This window comes from Polypterus senegalus, chromosome 13, assembly GCF_016835505.1.
Source record: "Polypterus senegalus isolate Bchr_013 chromosome 13, ASM1683550v1, whole genome shotgun sequence".
Classification (NCBI taxonomy): domain Eukaryota; kingdom Metazoa; phylum Chordata; class Cladistia; order Polypteriformes; family Polypteridae; genus Polypterus; species Polypterus senegalus.
The window spans coordinates 36,708,212-36,730,352 of record NC_053166.1 but is presented as its reverse complement, the minus strand read 5'-3'; the positions used below and the strand labels follow the sequence as shown (position 1 = coordinate 36,730,352).

The following is a 22,141-nucleotide window of genomic DNA, read 5'->3' as shown; positions in this document are numbered from 1 at the left end:
TTCCCGTGTCCTCCCTGCGTGGAGTTTGCATGTTCTCCCCATGTCTGCGTGGGTTTCCTCTGGGTGCTCCGGTTTCCTCCCACAGTCCAAAGACATGCAGGTTAGGTGCATTGGCGATTCTAAATTGTCCCTAGTGTGTGTGCTTGGTATGTGTGTGTGTGTGCGCGCCCTGCCTGGGGTTTGTTTCCTGCCTTGCCCTCTGTGTTGGCTGGGATTGGTTCCAGCAGACCCCCATGACCCTGTAGTTAGGATATAACAGATTGGATAATGAATGGATGGATGTTGTTTATTGAACTAATGTTGAAAGATCCAGCCAACCTTTGGAGGATATATAATCCTCTTCAACAAGTATATTTTAATGTGATAAAAATTCTTTAACCAGCAATTTAGACAAAGGCAGCTAGTTCAGAAATTGGCAAATAAAATCAATATTTTCAATTGATATTAATCAATTATCTAACAAATTTGGCCAGTTCAGCGTCATGGGGATTCAATGCATATATTTGCAGTTCAAGGTGCAAGGTGGAAACTAATGCAGGACAGGGTGCTAATCAATTGCAAGACAAAAAGATATACATGATTATGAAAATTGTCATAAGTATAAGATTGTTTAATGAGCCTATGATTTACACAAGATAGCTGGCTCTGCAAAAGGGAAAGGATTCTAGTTATATTTCGAGACTCTGGTGCTTTTCATGCTTAATATCATCACAAAGTAAAAGTTCTCAGTCAACCTTCCATTCATAAAGAAAGAGACTGATGACAAAGCATGTAAGAGACTGTATTTTGCCTTTTATCATTGTCACAATTACAATGGTAAAATGGTTTCTTCATCCTCTGATTTGCACAAAAGTGTGTGCCTGGGGTAATGATGAAAGATGATCTTTGCAGATTCTAGAGTACTTTCATCACAAACACTTTCACAAAGGTAAAATTGTTCAGCCTCCAGTTTACACAAAGGCAAGAGGTCAGAATAATCACAAAAGATGCAAGAGATTACATGATGCCGCAGAGGTAAAAGTGGTCCACCACTCTTTGATTTAATGCTTCTTTAAACCAATCATTAAAATTCAAGAGCAGTATCTTGATTTAGTGTAAAAGACTTTCCTTGCATCCTTGCTATTCCCTCATTATTGTCACCCACATTCTGAAATCAGAAGGGCCATGAAATTATCACCTTTTCTTTGTCTAATCCTTTCAGTTTTTGAAGACTGCTTTGATCTGCCTCAACTTAATTTAGCTTTATTTGTTCCGTTGTGCATTCTGAAATATTCATTTGACTCGTGCTATTGTTTTTCTGTAATAATATCATCTATCAAATTAACCTGTTGCAAAAGGCCCATACAAAGATCATAGCTCTGTTTTATTTATCTTTTCTTATTACTTCATTATGCCTTGTGGCATTTGTTGTACTGGAGTAAAGGCTTCTGGGCTAGAAGAAAACAAAACATTTGAAAACAGTAAATAAATGGTACTGAAAAGACTGCATTATCCATATAGTTTATCATCATTTAAAAGACTGTAAAATCATAAAATGCTCACAGAAGATCAAGGACTGGATATAATATCTGTCATATTTCACAATTACATAATGAAGTATTATGCTGTGAGCATGCACATTCAAAATTGTGTTTGCAAAAATATTAAATTCTTTGCTGTGCTGTACTTAATTCTTTCAGTTTTGCTTAAGGCCTTATTTGTTGGTGCCTTGGGCAAGATTATTTTCAGTAGTCCTCTCAGAATAATAAATTGCTAGATGTCTGGCTGATATTAAAAAATTAGCACATAACTTTTTCACCTGTCCTTGTGGATCGGTTCTTCTTGAATGTTGTGTGCACACATCATGCTGGAAAGAATCTGAAAATTTAAACTGATGACAGGAGAGGAAGACCTCACCCAGCTGTGTGAAATGCAGTGATATGCAAAACTAAGGACTCTGAGTCAAGGGAGCAAGAGAGCAAGGCATAAAATTAGTGTTGTTGAAGGTGGAGAATTGTTTTCTTTTGTGAACTGACACATTTTTTGCTTACGATTATTTTCACACTGCAGTGAAAATGACCACCAAGCCACAAGTATATGAAATCTTTTTTGTGTATAGCAGCATACATCATGTTCTGTTTTCTCTACTTTTTCTTCTTTGTGTTAAATAGCAATGTGACAGTCTTTCTAGTGCAATTAATAAGAATTTTAAATAAACAGGAGTGTAGGGTTTTTAAAAACAATGAGGCTAGTAATGTAACGGGTATATGGAAAAATAAAAAGGTATGCTCTAGTAGCAGAAATTACTTGTTTTTGTGGTACCTTAAAGTGATGGATTAAAATTCACCATCTTACTAGTACCCTGATTTTTCTGATTAGATTCAAGGAGAGCACTTTAACTATTTTGAAGTAATTAACATTTTAAAGACAGAAAAAGATTAAAAAAATGGAAATACAAAAGTGATAAAAAAACAAAAGCTAAGTAACTATGCCCTCACTAGTAAAAGAAAAATTATATTGTCTTTCAGATGTATAAGTGACAATGATACCAAGTTTATAAGTTTCAAGCATATTGTGTTTATTGTTTATCAAGTACAGATAAAAATAATCAAAACAGCAACATTCCTCTATAGTTGATAAAAGAAATAGGTCTGAGGTGATGGTGATAGGCATTGTTCCCTGTTTGCTTTGAAAATTCATATTGTGTTCAGTTGTTATGTGTTCTTGAAGTAGATGTTCTTCAGTCAAAAGGTGAACCAACCGACATGTTGATAATGACCTTTTTAATATTACCTTAAAGGATATAAACAATAACGTGGACAATTGAAAATGTAATTGATTGTAGTATCATTTTTGAAATGCCAATTTTTAAAAATTTAATGTTGGTAAATATAATCAGCTCCAGGCTTTGCAGTAAGTTTTACAAGTGTCCTCTGTCAACTATATAGCTAGTTTAGGTATGCTATAAACTAAAATTCATGGCTTGTTACAATCACTTTTTTTTATTATTTACAGCATAGGTTTTGTGAAATGAGTGGCTGATAAAATATTACAAAATCCTGGGACAGTCTCTGCCTGAAAGGTATTGCATCTTTTATTTATTTCCATTTTTTATTCAGGTGTCATACTGTACATAAACTATATGACCAAGTAACTCACTAAAAGTTCAATCAACAATTGACCTGTTTAGGTAATGCCATTTAGGATGCAAGAGCTCCTGTTTAGGCATATCATATACTATAGTGGTAAAATAGCTTCAGTTTTAAAATGGCTTCAAATATATTTCTTCACCACAGACAGCCTCACATTTTTGTATACATTAAGCTTGCTTAAAATTGCTAAGGTAAATACTGTATGTAGAAATGTATGATTGTTGTTGCAATCAGAATGTGAGATAACAGCAGACATTCTATGTGTTTTAAGAGAAAATCGGATGGGTGTGGATGTAGCAGTGACATCAGCAAAGGGATATGGGGCATAACTTGGGTGTAATCCTTAAGATGGTCCTCATGAAGTCAAGGGTACATACTGCTTTGGGAACTTCCATGGACCCCATTTGTCCAGTTTGTCTGAACCTACACCATTCACTACAAAAAACAGTACTGGCCTGCACTCTATGTGAAGTATGGCAGTTAAGTCCTCACTTTAGTTTGGTCTGATAAGTTGATCTTAAACTTTAAGATAAAGAGAATGAAAATAGTGAATAAATTAGCAATGTATATTCTAGGTTGGTTTATAATTTGTCCATCTTTTAAATTTAGCTAATCTATGGATGCTATCTGAAAAAACAGAATATGAAAGATTGAGTAAATATTAAAATAAATTAAATAAAGCATATATAAATTTTATAAACAACAGTAGAAATTTATTTATGAACACCCTGTTTTTTTCTAATACTTTTGAATCACAGGGATTCTTCTAGGACTTTGCTCAAAGTTGTTAACAAACACAACATAAAATAATATGAGAATAAATCAAAAAGTATTGGTAATTTGAAAATGACATGGTAACCGCAACAGTTTAGAAGCTGATGCAATACAACATGTTCACGATGGCTCATTGGTAGTTCAAACACTAAAAGCACAGTGCTCTCCCATTAATCTTAGTTGAAGCCAAGGTCAAATGAACATGGATGCTCCGGTATGAGATTGCACCATTGTTGAACAATCCGCCATAGTGAGATTTCTTTGGGCAAATTGAATGAAACCTGCTGAAATTCACTGAAGAATGTTGGCTCAGTAAGGAAGTGAAAACAGCTTGACTCACTGAAAAGTTTATGAATGGGGTTAATGGTTTAAAGTAGGAAGAACAAGTGCAGCTGACACAGCTTGATCTGGTTGGCCATCAACACTGCGTACACAAGCCTACTGTACATCAACATGGCAATCTGACATCTGTTGATTTACCCTAATAAACAAATGAAGTTCATGCTACCTCAACTCATATCATAGTCAGTTATACCAGAACTTTGTCGTCTGTGGAATCCTGGACATTTGTGCAGTTTGTCCACCCATAATGTGTTGTTTGTTGCAGGATGACCAAAACCGCACAAAGGAATCTAATCTAATCTAACTACGGATGTTGCTCAATATAACCCATAATAACCTTTTCAAATCTTGCATTCTATAGGTCAGTGTCACACATGATTTGTTTATAAATAATGTTCCTTTTATTTTCATGTATCACTTTGAACTTTTTTTATATGAAACTGCATATTCTGTTGACCCTTTTTTGAGGATTGTCTGGGTGTTTTTAAATTATTTTTGGCACCTCCTTAAATTTACTCAGCCATCAGTTTTGTTGTCAACTACCAGGTCCTACAGCTATACTCTCTGGATGAAAATAAATCTCATTAATATTACTTAGAAGGCATAATCAGTCCAAAGATAGATCCTGCTCTGGCCTCACCTCTTGCAGAGTATTCTTTCTCCTCTTGTATATTTCATATGTCTGTTATCTATTAAGTCATCTTGAAATTTGTTTGTTTTCTTTGCTGCCAAAGCCTTCTACTTTCAGAAATTATCTCCAATAAGTAAATGTCAAATTAAAAAAATGAATAAATTAACATGTTTGCTTATTCTGTTACTTTAATTGACTAATGAAAAATGTCTAACAGATTGGTTTATATTGTGGATATATATAAAATAAACAGATACATGCATACATGTATACTGTATATAATAATAACTGTGACAGTATTCTGTCTACCTGATTTGTACTGAGCAGATTCAGATGAGCAAAGAATATGTAATAATGTGAGAATGTGTTTTAATGTTTACCATATAGTTTAAGCTTATGTATCTGATATATTTATAAGTTATTAACATAGTATTTTTTACTTTTCAATATTTTTCAAGAAATGTGTCAAAAAACACTATTGGGGCTCCTTTATACCTACAGCGGTACATTATTATAATGGCTGTGACTGCTCTGTTATTATTAATCAAGACAGATATTTTTCTATAATTCTAGTGTGTGTTTGAGAGGGACTGTTGCTATTGTTTGTTAGAGGTTATATTTATTGAGCTTCTCTAAAAACTACTGTAGATTCCCCCAGGGAGAAATATCTATCTATCTATCTATCTATCTATCTATCTATCTATCTATCTATCTATCTATCTATCTATCTATCTATCTATCTATCTGTCTATCTGTCTATCTGTCTATCTATCTGTCTATCCATCTATCTATCTACAGTATCTATCTATCTATCCGTCTGTCTGTCTGTCTATCTATCTATCCATCTGTCTGTCTGTCTAGCTTTCTAGCTATCTAAACCCATATTGGAAAACCCTTATTTAAATGTTTTTGGTAAAAAGCATGGTGTTCTTAAATGATTTTCTAAGACACTCATGTTAGAGATTTGCAGATATGCAAAACATCTGATAATAGCTTTTGCAGATGTTTTTTTTATATATTTTAAGGAAATTTTACTTTTTAACATATTTGACGGGAAAGGCAATTGTTTTGAGTGCTTTAAAAATTAACTGAGCATAGCTTGAAGTGAAGAAACAAACAAAGCCTTGGCAGTTAATCCAGGTATGCAGCTCATCTTTACAGCCAAATCTCGTCCAGCTGGGTACACAATGGGCAATGATTAATGACACATTTACAAGAAGAATCTGACTGCCAAACCATAATGTGGTGGTACTGTAGAATGTCAGAATCATTGCCTCTTTAGTGGCCTTTTTTTCTCTTGATCTTGCTAAGTCTAATCAAACAAACCTGCTTAGAACCTAAGGCAGTGAGGCCATCCAACAAGCCCTCTTATAATTTATCTTGAACTGAGCAAATTCCAGAAAAAGTAAGAAATGATGAATCATGTTTCTTGTTATGGGGTGAAGCTAGAAAGTGAAATAAACTGCAGGAATTAATATTTATACTATTGTTTACAGTTAGTATGATGCATTCAAGGAAGAGCTTTAGTTATCCAATTTTGTATTTTACATATTTTTTTTAATTTCCAATATTTTATAAGCTGAAGCATGAAGATTTATGAGTGCACAATGTCTTCCAGCTGTTATCAGTTTATTTTCCTATTATTATCCTCTATTAAAAGGCTTGAGGGTGTTATAATTCTGCCATTAGACACCAGATAACCAAGGGGTAAACATGACAGTCCATACTAATGACTAATGACATACCAAGCCCAAATCAATACAACCAAGCATAAACTTAAATCCATACAGATTTAGTGTGCCATTACTGGGCTACTCCTATTAATACACCACATCTTTGAGAGACTGTAATTACTAGTTTGGACAATGTATGGGAGGGTATCCGTGTCTCACTGTGCCTGTGTGATTCTCTTTCCGGGGATCTCACTGGCCAGACTCTGCAGGAAGCCCTTGATTAAGTCTTCTGTGTTCGATGTGCTCTGCTTCAAAACAAGCTTGCATTCCAGTCCTTCTTCTGTCCAGCAAGATTTGCCCCGCTAGCATTAACACACCATGCTGTTGACACCCACAGTCTTACCCGCTGCTAAATCTAAAGGCCTGCCTTTTGTTCCAGATGCCTGAATCTGAATGCCCCATTAAAGCCTATTATCAGTGTCTCTTTTGTTACCTCCATCCCTCCCACCCATTTCTTTCTCAAAGGCTCCATATATCTCATTCTTACTGCCAGTTAAATTGGGGACCAGGTTTCATTCTGTTTCCATAAGTGGTCCCCCACCCTCCCCCCAGCAGTCAGCTGCTTATGTTCATATTAGTCTGACTCTTGCCATTGTCCACAATGTTTTTCCGATGTTGCAATCAGGCTCTGCTCATAATCTTTTTACAAGATAAGGACATCAGTTTTATTTATAATTATTATTGTTTCTATTTTATGTTATTGTTCATCACCCTCTGATTAGTAGTTGTTTACTATCTGAATATTAATAAGAGGTGTATGTTCTGAAAATTGTATATGTGTAGACCATCTCTCTTACATTGACAGAAATACAGCCACCAATCAACAATATAATACAATGTCATATTCTGCCTTAAAACTGAAAATTTGACTTAGAAATGTGAAATTTACTCTCTGAATTGTACAAATTGAGTAGCCTTTCATCATTTAAAGTACATATCCAAGAAACCTCAAACATTACTTTTAGGTTGTAAAATGTTTAGCATTAAGTATTAGTAACACTGCAGAAAAACATTTTATTTGTCTTAATCTGATGGAGTGTACTTTTTAGTTATTTGGGCAGTCACATATAAAGTACAGTACTTACATTTTTTCAACAAATGTGAGTAGTGAAAAAACAACATTTGATAGACATACCTAAATACTTTTGACTGACTTCTACTCTTTCCACTGGAAATTCCAGCTTATGCATATGTTAAATAGGGTTAATTTATTTATGCATGTGTGTTTTTTAGTGTATAAATGTGTAAATATCTACATATATATGTATAATGCAATGCCAATGCAGTCATTATTTATAGTATATTACCTTTAATATTTTACCATTTAATTAAAAAATAGATTAAAATGCCAGATATACATGTGGGCACTCATTCATATCTGCAGGGTTGTTCTGAAAAGGAGTGGATTTCATTTGCTAATACAGCAGTTGTATGTAAAGATAAAGAGTGATGGATATTGTATCTCATTTTTCTTTTCTAACAAACTTTTATCTGCATGCTTTGTTTCTTTACTTTTTTTCCTATATATTATTTATTATCATTAAATATGCCATTTCATTGCCCTTTTCTCTTTGTTTTTCCTATCATAGTATTCTCTATGCATGCAGTATGGGATAGTAGTTAAGGCCCAATGTTTTGAACTGTGGATTTTCTGGATTTACTGTGTCACCCTTGGCAAGTCACCACTCCTGAACACAATAGAAAAACACCTTAGTAACAGACAGAGTTCTGGTGAACCAGAGATCTGAACAAGTGATTCCAGTAAGGAGTGTGACAAAGCTTCAGTGGATCTCATATGTCCCATATGGTAAATTTAAATAAAATTACAGTTTCAGCAGACGGATGAAGTCTTCCTGTTTTAAGGCATTGCAAGTGAGCAGCACACTCAAAGCACCTTGAAATAAGCAAAGTGACAGTGCAGTAGTGTGACTACATAATTACATAATTTACTTAATTTGAAGCAGATAGATAGTGTATAGATGTTTTTGCCTTATTTTACACTGTTTTTTTCCATAATATTATATAACAAACGTTTAGGAGATAGAAATATAATATTAGCCTGATGAATCAAATAATTGAACATACATTACTCTATATATGAAAGAATTCATTTTTGGTGAATTAATGTACAAATAACTCACTTGCAAACTGTGACCAAGTTTTAACATAGTATGGGTACAACCATAAGGTTCTTTTGTTTTTGAATAAAACATCTACTTATGCAAGTATATAGAGAGAAGTGTTGATTTTTTACTCAGGCACACACTGAATTAGACAGTGCATTAAACATCAACAGATAGAGTAACACTGCTGTTATTCAGAATATGTTTTGGCAAAGGGAGCTGATGTTAGTGAGAAACAGGGTGCTTATTGTTAAAAGGCAGCTGAAAATATCCAGAATAAAACCAATTTGGGGTATATATCTGAATATTTTTCCTCCTGTGCAGCATATGAAATGTTTGGGCTTCTTCAAGTATGTTGTGAATAAATGTATGACAGTGGTTTTTTTAAGATTTATTATTTATTTAGTTTTCTGTTTTTATTACTAAATAGCTTATTTGAAATAGTGCATTAGATTCACATTTAATGTGTAGATATGGTCAGAAGCTGATATCTGTTGTGGCAGTAGGGGGCAGTAGTGCACCCTCGAACCCTCAGGTACGACTCCCGAGACCAGGTAACAGTTGAAGACTCTTTTTATTTTCTTTCAGGAGCACCTTCCACACTACTCATCAACTACAAATAACCACACTCTAATAAACACAATAACCTCTCCTCCTCGCCCAGACACTTTGCTCCTCTCCCACCCAGCACAGCTCAGTGTCTGGACTGAGGAGATAACCAGGTATTCCTGTCCCAGCAGTGCGGGTCAGGGCAATCATTGACTTCAACCCGGGAGCAGCCATACCTTCCTGACGTGAACTCCCGGTCATAAGGCACAACAGAGCCCATAAGTCCCCACAGCGACTCCTGGTGGCGCCCAAGGTATCCAGCAGGGCTGTGTATAAACACCACAGAGTCCATAAGGCCCTGCTGGATATGGAGATGCGGACCGGCCTCGGAAGCCGGCAGTCTTCCACAAGTATTTTCCAGGAGGACGCGTCATCCGGCCTTCGGTGTACTTCCTGTCTCCCGGGGACAATGCGCCTCGTGGCCCGGTTGCGGCCTGTGGGAGACCCACCTTTCCTTTTGGGGATCTCCCGCTTGATCTGGGGCTTGCGCTCAGCCTGAGGCATACCGATGAATAGAGCGGCGCATCCCCGGCACTCCTACCATCGGCGCTACCCGCACTTAAGACCGGTCGGGTCCTGGTGAATGTGCCCCAGTCTCTTGTCGGGCACACAGTGCTTTGGCACGCTACTCATTCTCAGCGGTGCCCGATCGCACTGTGTCCCCTTATTCTCTACGACACGGGAGGGACTCACCTGGCTGCACAAATCCTTCAGCGCCTTTACTGCAGGGGCTCTGCATTTTCTTCCGTGTTGAGCTTACCTTCCGCCGGGAACCAATGAGCACGCCGCCTCCAGGCGCGTGTTCCGCTGGGTCGCGCAAAGGCTCCTGGGAGTTGGAGTCCTCAGAAGTCAGCCACAACCCGTCCCTCTTTGTCGGTGGCTTTTCTTTCGGGCGCGCCCGCCTTCCCTCCCTTCGAGGAGGCTGTTAGGGGCGACCCGGCCTCGTCGGCGGACTCGGGTTTCCTCCACCGCCCCGACACCCCGCGGGTGACCAGTCTGTTGTCACCAACGCGGCTGTCTCTAGCCGCCTTTCACGCGACTTGCCTTCTGGGAGCCGCGGCCATTTTGCCGAGGCATGTCATCCAAGACGCCGCTGCAATCGGGCGGTTTACCTGCAGCCGCCTCCGTAGCGGAATGCGGCACCCCGGACCGTCTAAGGAATGCGCTGCGCCGGGATTTGTCCGTGTGCCGGGTGTCATCAGGAGGGTCCAGGACACATTTTGTTTTTATGCAGGTCCTCTGCCAACAGGCGGCCAGAGAATCCTGCCGGCTATGCCAGTGTTTAAGACCCTTTCCGAGACCAGGTTATTTATTCAGTGCACCAAGTTTCCTCCTCGCCCAGACACTTTTTCTCCCACCCAGCACAGCTCAGTGTCTGGACTGAGGCACCGTCCTAGGCCCCGAATTCCTGTCCCAGCAGTCTGTTATTCCTTCCGGGTCAGGGCAATCAGTCTATGACTTCAAAATGACCGTGGCGCGGTCATAAGGCACAACAGAGCCCATAAGTCCCCCACAGCATTTAAGGGCTGTGTATAAACACCACAGAGTCCATAAGGCCCTGCTGGACCTCAGAAGCTGCGGACCGGCCTCGGAAGCCGGCAGTCTTCCACACTGTCAACACAGATTATGATGACATAATCTATTTATCTACAGTGGACTGAAAAATTGTTTGCAACAATTGATACTTACATCCATCCATCTATCCATCCATGTTCAAACCATGTCAGGTTTGTGGAGCCTGGAACCTTTAAAGTTAACTTCAAGGCACCATTTTGTGACAGGACACACAATTGTAGAATTGTCACACACCTATCTATAGGAATGGAAGGAAAACCAAAAGAACTATAATGTAAATAACTGATAATATGTTATGATTCAATTCCCAAAAATGGGAAACATAAAGTCTGTTATTATATTAGTTGTTTCAAACAGTAGTTTTAAATAAGATTTTTTTCTTAAAACTGTAAGTATCAAAATTGTTGGTTCTCTTGAGTCAAGTAATTGGTGAGATTTAATATGGCATTTTGACCAACAAGAATCTCTTCTTAAATGACAGCAAATTAGTAGTAGTTAGTGGGAAAAGTCTGGGCATAAACAAGAGTCGTAACCATTGATCAGAAGATGGTCGATCAATTTTGGTGAACTTTCATATATGGGAAAAAAATAAATAACAGAGAACCTGTAAGCTAAAGTAAATTTGTACCTAATTATTTCCTTTTCCTTTCCTATAAAACCTTTCCTTCAGTTTTTAAAGTTCCAAAAAACTATTACTTCACTCCTTCAATCATGAACAACATGACGTCAGATGCATCATCAGTTGTCATATGTGCAATCAAAAGCAGCAGGAAAGCATTCATAGAGGGAAAGTTCCATAATAAATTGACACAAAAGGCATTAATAATAAACATTAGTAAAAAAATCAAAGCAAAAAATACTAAAATCCAAAAAATTAGCCCAAAATTATTAGATTTCTTGATGTTATGACAGACGTAGATTTTACTTTAAATAATGGATCAGGAAATAAAACATAACTCAAAAAAACAGGCCACGTTTGCATCAAAAAGAAAATCAAGAAGCCAAAACCCAGAAACACAACTCTGAAAGTCTTAGTTAGAAGTACACTGGTGAGGAATCATTAAAGGAGCAAAATTAGCAAGGAAAAACCTTGAAAAAAAAGTCATTTGATTCAAATCTCAGACAACAGACTTATCTCTGAGTTATCTGAGACAATAGCAACACCATGGAAGCTGACAAAAAAGACAGAGTTGCAGGAAGATAAATAGATACACTAAAAGATAAATTAACCTTAAAGCAGTATTGGAACAAAAAATAAATGAAAGAAATGCATATTCCTTACTTAAAAATCTCTTTAGATTTAGTAATGATTTAGTAATGTGTTGCCAACAACCAGGGGAAAGGCTGAAAAAAAAAATTAAAACAAGCTTATTATAACACATGACATTTATAGGTAACAGCTCAAAATCATCTATGAAATTTATGCCAGGAGTCTCAACAACACCTCACAAAAATGATGAAGAAACACAGGACCTTTTAGACTTCAAAAATAAAATGTACTGCACGATGTCACAATAATGTTAAGAACACCACCATGGTAAAGCTGAGACTCAGAAGGTGGTCCAAGTCCAAACAACAATAACAACAAAAACATTTATTTATATAGCACATTTTCATTCGAAAAATGTAGCTCAAAGTGCTTTACATAATTAAGAATAGAAAAATAAAAGACACAGTAAGAAAATAAAATAAGTCAACATTAATTAACATAGAATAAGAGTAAGGTCCAGTGAAAAGAAAGAAAAAAAAAAAGATAGAGCGGAATGCCAAGGGGACATACTATCTTGCTTATCATTACACTATGTAGATTTCTTTCTAGAATGTGAAAAACTAATGTGGGCTGTGTTGAAATGGTCCCACCTGTCACCAGCTCAAAGAGGGGAATCATTCAGAAAGGTGAATTGGTAAATGCTGTTATTTTGCAACACCAGAAGAAGCACTTAAAACACCTGCCAACTCAAAATCCATGGTGACAGATGAGGCATTTGGGCAATTACTCAGGCAAAGTTGTTTAACAATTTTATGAGTTCACAGTGTGGACAAGAATAACACATGACCTACATTTTTTGACCAGGCTATTTGCCAGAAGGCTCTCAGGAAGATTGTTCCTAGCATAAATGACCTACAAAACTCATCACTGTTCAGAGACTCCTGGATCACTGAATGACTTCAGCTGTGACTTTGTAATAAGATCTACATTTTTTTAATCATTATTCTGCTCCATTTTCAGTTCACTGGTCATTCTTCAAACTTCCTTGTTCTAGGCCAGAGTCATTGGGGACTAGAGGCATTCTAGGAAACATTAATTTAAAAAAAAAGGACTAGTCTAGAACAAGCCACTAGACTTTTGCACCACTCAAACTCACTTATTCAACTAACCTAACCTGCACAAATCTAAATATTGTTAAAATAAAACATAATTGCTTGGGAGACAAAAATGCCACATAACATAACATGTACACATAATTTTTAAGGCCAAATACAAGCTTCTCAAGTTGCTGTTCTTCTTACTCTTTACCTTGACTAAGATCTTGCAGCTTTAATATAACCCTTGTAACCACTGCTTATAGAGAAATACTACATGTTGTTGACTAGAAACCATTGAGAAGGTGAGCCAACCATAAATTAGTTGTGTCAGCATCTCCTTTGAGGAACCTGTGCTGCCAGGTCTTCGAGAACTAAGATCATGGTCTGTAAAGCCATTTCTCTGACTACCATGACACTGGTTAATTCCTGTCAATACCTGAAAGGTCTTGAAAGATTTCATTAGCCCTACTAACATATTGCTTCTGTAAGAAATGAGAGGACTGCTGTATCAATTTTAGTATCCCTACCAAGGTAAAATGATGAGCAGTGAAAGAGTGATTACCCAGAACAATTTCCAGTGAAAGACCTACTCCATTAGATTGTCCAACTTTTGTCTCCCCTAACAAATCCAGTAGTCCCATGAAGTAGTTTAAACACACCTTCAAGTCATGCCTTAAAAACAGAAATTTTTCATCTAGAAATCTTAGGCCAAAATGGAGGAAGCAGCAGCAGCTTTCTCTGAGAAAATGCAAACTCCACAAAAATAATGAAAAGGCTTAGACTAGGCTAGACTATTGAGTCAACACTAACCACTGTACATTTTGCTAGTGATATGTCTTAAACATGGACCGAAGCAGCAAGGTAGCATGTATTGCTAATAGTTTCTGTTTAAACACTACAATTTTTATTCTATTACAGGCTGAAAAGCCTTCCTGTCCTATCCCTGTTTTACTGTTATCCTTAACAGATGTCTTTCTTAGTTTTGAGGACATTCGTTTTCTAGCATATTGGCTCTATTTTAATCCGTGATTTCTTCAGATCTGTCTTCTTCCACCAATCTTGTTCAGTTTAAAAAAAAAAAAAGAATACAGCCATCGACGATTATTAAACCTACTTAATCTTGTTAAAGTTAACTGGAGACTATCCTGGCAGAACTGGACACAAAGCAGAAACTATTCAGAAATTGCATCAGCCCAGGGACTTGAAAAACTGTAGCGACTGGTAAATTTGCCTTTTACACATGTATGCAACAAAACATAATTTGGAAGCATATGGGTAAGCAACACAACCAGTTCCATGGAAAGCAACTCCTGTATGTCCGCTATGTTGTAATATGCCTTTATTTCGTGAAGGGTGACTAATCAGGTAATTAGACATTGTGATGAGCAGGACCCAATCAGGGAAGTTCTGTTAGTAAGTGCAAGCCAATCAGAGCATGATCTCAGTGTGTTTTTTTCAGCCATCCGCATGCAGTGCTGAGGCTGCATTTTCAAATAAGAAAGTAGTTTGAAGAGGGCCATAATGTGGGGCTGCGCATCAAATGCACAGCCAAGAGAGAACAGCCCTAACCACTGAGCGTCTGTTCCACCCTGTTTATGAGCAATTACCTGAAAACACTGTCAGCTTCAAGCCCACAGATAAGAAACACTGCATTGCTTTATTTGGGCTATGCAAAGAGTTCTGCCAAGGCCACAGTGTTATGATAAGAAAGAAAGCTTCAGTACTACAGTGTTATTATAGGTAATTGTTGTGTTAATCAGCTGCAGATGGGTCAGCATTTTAAACCAAGAGAAGATGATGAGTTAGTCAATGAGGCACATTGACCGCCAGAAATAGTGTTGTTAAATGCATATGAATGAGCTTGGGGTGAGGTTTCTTTACTCAGTTGTTCACAATATAAATTAAAAAGGCAAATTGAGAACTAAAATCTTTACAGAGAAGTTTGATAATATGTGAAGGTAAGTCACACCTTAGACGAAACATATCAGAAGTCATCCAAGTGAAATTTGATATACTGTAAGTGGTTATATGCCACAAAGATGCTAATTCAGCTGAATACAGTATATGATCCTGAGCAAAACAGTTACATTTTTACTGCTCCAGTAGTTTAAGGAATGAAAACATCTGGTCACTTCAGAAAGGTAGAATATACAAGCATAGGTTTGCCATTTCTGTACTTACTATCTCATTTTGGGGCCCTGGCAGAGCTACTTAAGTCAGAACACTGAATACAGAATTTTCAAACTGTTAAGCTGCTCATGTTAAAAGAAAAAAAAACACTTGAGAATGGTGCTTATTATAGAATGTTGATATATAAAATAATCTACTGAAGGCCGTGTGGCCTACTAGTTAACGTAATGTGCTGAACACCACAAACATTCAATCCCTAGCACAGTAAGGCCCTGAGAAAAACATTTAACCCTTAGGTGCTTGTGTTGTTATATGAAAAACAGCTGCAATATGTGTATAAAATGCTCAATACAGAAATGCTGAACAAGTCACTTAATGTGCAAAAGCTCACTTTGTAGAAATTAACAGCTGTAATGCTAAGCTGTAGACACCTTTACCTATGGCAATGTTCAAGGTTAGGATCCATTACTATATTCAGTATACTGTATATTTCTACCATTGAAACACGGGCAGTTTGAATGACTTCCTTAAGGTCACACAATTATCTGACATGGGGAATAAACCGTCGGTTCGTTTAAAACATATTGCCCTAAGCACTACACTGAATTACCTATGGTGGATTTGGAAATTATTCAAACACCTTCACTTTCTGCACACTTAATTGTACTATCCATTTTAGGTGGATAAATTTGCCATTTTTTCCTTATCAGTCTAGGAATAGTGAAAACTTGAAAACATGTTTTCAGAAAGAATTGCAAATTTATTAAAAATTAAAAACTGAAATCTTTCATTCATAGAAGCAAATTTATTAAAAATTAAAAACTGAAATCTCTTATTCATAGAAGTATTCAGCCAGCCATGAAGTCTAAGAAATTATCTGTAGAACCCTGCAATCAATTTGTGGTGAGGTATATAAGTCACAGCAATCAGATAAAAACCATTTGTAAAGCTTTGAGTGTTCCCAGGAGCACAGTGGCCTCAATAGTTGTGAAATAGAAGAAGTTTAAAAACTACAGCGACTCTTCCTAGAGTTGGCCATCTGGCCAAACTTAGTAACTGGGCAAGAAGGGCCTTGGTCAGGGAGGTGATCAAGAACTGATTGGTCACTCTTACAGAGCTCTAGACGTCCTTTACTGAGATGACAGAACCTGTTGGAAGGACAACCATCTTAGCAGAACTTCATCAATCAAGCGTATATGATAGGGTTGATAATTCTGAACCCTTTGGGCACAACTCCAAGAAGTATGTCTGGCAAAGACCAGGAACTGCTCATTGCCGACCTAATAATCATCATTATGATTATTATCATTATATTATCATTATGGTGAAGTGTGGTGGTGGCAGCATCATGCTATGAGGGTATTTCTCAGCAGCAGGGACAGGGAGGAAAACAGGGAGACTTGTCAGGTGGAGGGGAGGGAAGGGTGAATGCAGTCAAATACAGAGCAGTCCTTGATCCTACTCCAGAGTGCATGTGACCTCAAAATGAGGAAATAGTTTACGTTTCAGCACAACCATGACCCAAAGCTTAAAGTCAAGACAATGTTGGTATTAGGACAAGTCTCTTACTGTTCTTGAGTTGCCCAACCAAAGCCCAGACTTAAACTCATAGAACATCTGTGGAGGAAGATGTTTCTTTTCCTATATAATGATGCTTGAAAGGATCTGCCAGGAAGAATGAGATAAACCGCCGAAATTCAGATGTGTAAAGCTTGTGGAGACTTGCCCACAAAGACTCAGATTTGGAATACTGACAAAGGAGCTTCTACAAAATATTTGAATGAAAGATTTCAGTTTTTGATTTCTAATAAATTTGCAAACCTGCTTTTCACTTTCATCATAGATTATTGAGTCTAGATTGATAGACAAACATTGAAAACGTATTTATTTAAAATTAAATCTACAACAGAGTAAAATGTGCAGAAAGTGAAGGGGTCTGAATGCTTTCTGAATCCACTGTATATGTCCTAGTCAATCTTTCTTCAATCCAATATCACATCAACTTAATATAGCTGATGCGTGTGGGGCATCAGGCACAAAGATGGAAGCAAGTGTAGATGTGTGTTTTAATTATTTCAATACTCTAACTCATTTCAGGTTTGTTAACTTTAATTTTTTTGTTTTGCTTCTTAATGTGAAGTGTTTTTGAGTTCCATGAAGTGCTCCACAATTGAAATATTAATTTTATCATTTAAAACTTTTTTATTTAAAGGAAACTGACAAATATAAATGATCAAGGTTTAGCTTTTAAAAGTGAAGATGCAGTGCACAGAAAAAAGCATAGCTGTATATTAATATGAGTAAACACATGACAAAAAAATGCAAGAAAAGGATTCTAAAAGCAAAAAAGAATACAAATACCATCCATAGGGAAAAAAATGGTTTGGGCTATATGCTTTCAGGATCTGAAGCTCTTTTTAACATAGACTCATTCATTTCTAAATGTTTTATTTTCAGATGCTTTTTGACCCCTTGACCAAATATTGGTTGGATGCAGAGATGAATAAGGGCTAGATAATATAACAATACAGGTCTTGACTGTAAAGAAATCATACTGACTTCTTTAGTTGTATAAAGAAAAATTGAACACTATAAGAAGTTTCAAAATATTACTTTCCCCACTTAGATATATCTTTTTTCAGTTAATATTTTAAAAGACCTTCCTACAATAAATTAATTTCTGAATCTTGTTAATGCCAATCATTTTTTCATTCTGTTTCTTTATTGTTTTTGTTCTTTAAGCTTTATTAGTAAAATAAGAGATGTCTATATCATGTGCTTAATGTCCTAGGGTTAGGCCTCATTTGTCACAGTCTGAAAATGCTTGAGAAACCCTAAATACCAGGGGAATGCTCATGTTATGCATCTATTAATCTGCTAACAACAAGGTAGATCATTAGCTCAGTAAATTATTGTTCATTCCCCTAATCTTCTGAAGATGTGCTGTTCGCCTTTGGATGAGCTGGTGTGAATACAAGGTGGGGCAGCTCACACGTTAACCACTGTGGCTTATTTGCTCAAGCCCATTTTTCTCTCCATAGTGTTAATAATTAGTTTGACCAGGTTGTGTTTCAGGGCCACGGCTTTGTAATGCAAGAAGAGATGCCACTTGAAAGCAAGGCTCTCTGTAAACCCAGCAGCTTCAGCAAAATTGATCAGTATCTTTTGCTGATTCATCTGGTAATGGTTTGAAGGTGGGGGAGCAGGGCTGCATCCAACAGTCCAGTCAAATTCATTTGAAACAATCAGTGATTTGCAATGGAGGGGGTGAGTGGGAATCCTCACAATAGAAGCACATTTACACCACTATGCCATATGGAAAGTTCAGAGGGCAAGTATTGAAAAAGTCAGTCCTGAGGTCAGAAAAGTTAGTTGAAAGAAAAAAAAGACAAAAAAGAAAAGTTCCATGCTGTTCCTGCGCAATCTGTCACAGGATTAAAGGCAGCAAGTTCAGGACATTTTCTGAGGTGTTGTTTTGTGAATTGGTTTTTTTTTTCATCATTGCATTTAAAGATATTTCTGGCTTGTTTTATATTAAATAAAAGATGGATCAATTTATTGTGAATTTGCATTGTGTGATCTTTGACCTATACAGATTGCACTTGCCACAACTCCAGTCTTAGTATCACAGGGAAGGGATCAGTAATTTAAATCACCAAACAAAAACTAGTAATACTGTATTTCTGTTAAAATTGGAAGGTAAATGAATCCAGTGATTCTGCTGGCTTCTGCTTTTTTTTTGCAAATTTGTTTTGTTCTAGCCTATCCAGCCAGTCATTAGCTACAGATAACCACATTTCAAGTAACCACCTGAACCAGTCCTCAAGCAATGGGAGCAATGCAGAAATTATCCAAGTACAAAACATTGCTCCATTGCAGGTTACAATCACATCTCGTCATATTTCCTCTGGTGTTAGTAGTAGAAGGAACAAAAGACTTCCACGGCTGACTTGGGCTAAATGTAGCCATCACCTGATACATCAGCTGAATGAACTGCTTCTCTGTCACATATAGAATCATGTAGAAAATGTATGTATAAAAGTGTAAAGTTGTCATGTTCAGGACTTTAAAAGACCCTGTAAGTCATAGGCAGTAGGGAGGTAATTCTACTTTTAAAGAAGGAAAACCGCATGTGGGCAAGCAAGGTTGAAGCTGCCCTAAAACACATAAGATGTATGACAAACAATATAAGTTCATTTAGTTCATCAAGCTTGTTTCATCAGGTAATACCTGATTTGTCCCAACATTTCCTCCTCGTTCTTATTAAAAATTAACAAGGTTTGTACTTCAGCTACATTGTTCCATAATTACCGCAAACCTTTACAAAAAAAATACTAATTTCTAATTTCTGTGTTGAATACACTGCCCCTTAATTTTATGGGTGTTCTCATATGTTACAGTATAATATGTACATCATTCAGTTTTTGTTCAGCTGTAGATTCCTTATAGAGCAACAACAGGCAAGAAGAAGCAGTATAGAAGACGTAACTTATCAATTGTAGAGACATCATTCTTGATATACTATAGAGCTTCATCCCTACTGTTATGGACTTGAAATCCATAGTGGAAAGTTTCAAAGAAAGGATTAGCTGAGAGGTGTGGAATCAGATGTGAAGAAACAATGACAAGACAGGGAAAGAAGATGAAAGGGGAGGTAAAAGTTGGACAAGGCCTGTGGGTCGAGGTTTGGTTTAGTCAGAACTATGTGGATTATGAACTGAACCTGAATGAAAAGAGAGATTGAGTGTGAGTAAGTGTAAGGGTTGAGGACAGGAAGATCAAACAGTGGACTTACAATTAGAAAGAAGGCTGGAGGTATTAGACTAGACCGAGTTACAGGAAAGGGAATGGGGTGAAGCAGAGAGATATAAATTTGGAAATAGATGAACAGAGAGCACTGATCTTGCCTTAAAAATGGAGGTGGTCATGATGGGTTAGAGAAGATGAGGGAGCTATCATTTGTCTTGGGTATAGGATATTGGATATGATTTGTGGAGAGGGCCTGAAGATCTAGTGCTTGCTTATATGTTTAATATGCATAACTCTTATTAATTATGTGTACTACCCTCCACCCAGTCCTTCTGGGGCAGGCTCTGGCCCCGGTGAACATGAATTGGATTACGATTGATTGAGAATATTGCATTATATTGTGTCACTTACATTACATATGATAAGTGATGCAAGTCTAAATATTGTAATTTCCAATACATTATAATAAATAACAATAATGCTATTACTCACCCTACTTTTTAGTAAAACAGGCTTTGATTTATACATTTTCAGTTTTAGAGTTGTTCATAATGTTAAGTTAACGTTAGAGCACCTTTATAAAGCAACACATATAAAAATATGGAATGGGAATTGATATAAAATAAATTCTAAGCACATACAGGTTGAGTCCAACTTCTAGAGCCATGATCTGTCTAATGGGGAACTTGTTGATTCATCAGTACTAGTTGTCGAAAAGCAAATGAATCCACCAGGAACTGTGCTCCTGATCTGTATTTCTTTAGACTTTTTTTCTAATGCTGCATTCAGTCACTCAGCTGAATCCATCTCACTTAACTCCTACAGATGTGCCATATTAATTCTCAACAATCCTAATTTGCAACAGTAGAACATTCTTGTTGCTCTTTCCGGAGGTTCACTTAAAGCCGGTTATTAGGGGGAAGAGGCAGTATCTACTTAGGGGCTGGCCATCCCAAAGGCAAGCCATTTCTGAATACAGGGTTTTGATCCCATTTCCATACTAACGGAGTAGGAGATAAACATCAGCCTGCCCCCACTGAGATCTTCTCTGGGGGTTCAAAGACCAGGAGCCAGCTTTAATTTAACCACATTAATCCCTTGGTTAATTAAGGGTTTTGTCTGCACACCAGACTCCCAGCTGGGCTGCAGTATCTGAAACAAACTGCCGTACCTGCTAGCCAATACCAAGACCTTACCTTCCAGTAATCCCCTTGGCCAAACAAGGGATCAGGAACAGCATTGTTTGAGCAGATTAAAAGGTTTTAATACTATCCAATCCTTGAAGAAAGAAAGGAAGAATTGAAGACCCCTCCTTTCTTAAAGGCAAATTGATGGATCATGGATATTAATTTTGTTAGAATAATGCTTCATGTGGCATATTTTAAATTGCAAGTTTTAGCCTTTGGCAGCACAAGTGATTATTACTACTGCCCCAGAGCTCAAGCAACCTGGATTCAAGTTTTGGCTAGGCCACCGTATATGGAGTTTGCATATTCTCTATGCATGTATCTGTTAGGCTGATTGGTAGGTGTATGCATGAGCATGTTCTGCAATGGAAATGTGTCAGATTTAAGGTTGATTCCTGCCTTTTATCCAGTGCTCCTGGGAAAGACTCATGCTCATCATGAGTGTGTAATGTATAGGTTCTGGAACTGATGAATAGAAGGTTTAACTTTTTTATAGTCATATAAGTATTTTTTGCCTCTAAAATGGCATAAACAATGCATAGAAGTGTACTAAAAGTCTTAGGCAAGCCTTAGAAAAAATACTGTAAAGCAGGTGTGCTTTCCAAAATAATGGCATAAATAGTTTCAATTAATCAATAAACTTTGTAATCAAAAATTGCAGTGAATAGAAAAAAACATAAATGAAGTCAATAGTGTAATCATCCTTTGCCATAAAAGCATCAGCAATTTCCTTAGGTCCACTGTCATATAGTTTCTGAAGGTCCTCGTGATGTCTGCTGTTTCAAGCATTGTGAAGAACCTGCCACACTGCAGACTTTGCCTGCTTTACTTGTAATCCCAGACTGTCTTG

At 37.0% G+C, this 22,141-nt stretch overlaps 1 long non-coding RNA gene across 1 annotated transcript in view; it reads left to right on the top strand.

The window, feature by feature from the left end:
- Nucleotides 1–22,141, top strand: part of LOC120542197 — a 38,363-nt gene that overhangs the window by 4,805 nt on the left and 11,417 nt on the right. The window contains exon 2 of the long non-coding RNA XR_005636168.1: nucleotides 2,995–3,061. This is a non-coding gene — a long non-coding RNA (uncharacterized LOC120542197). The remainder of the gene's footprint in view (nucleotides 1–2,994; nucleotides 3,062–22,141) is intronic.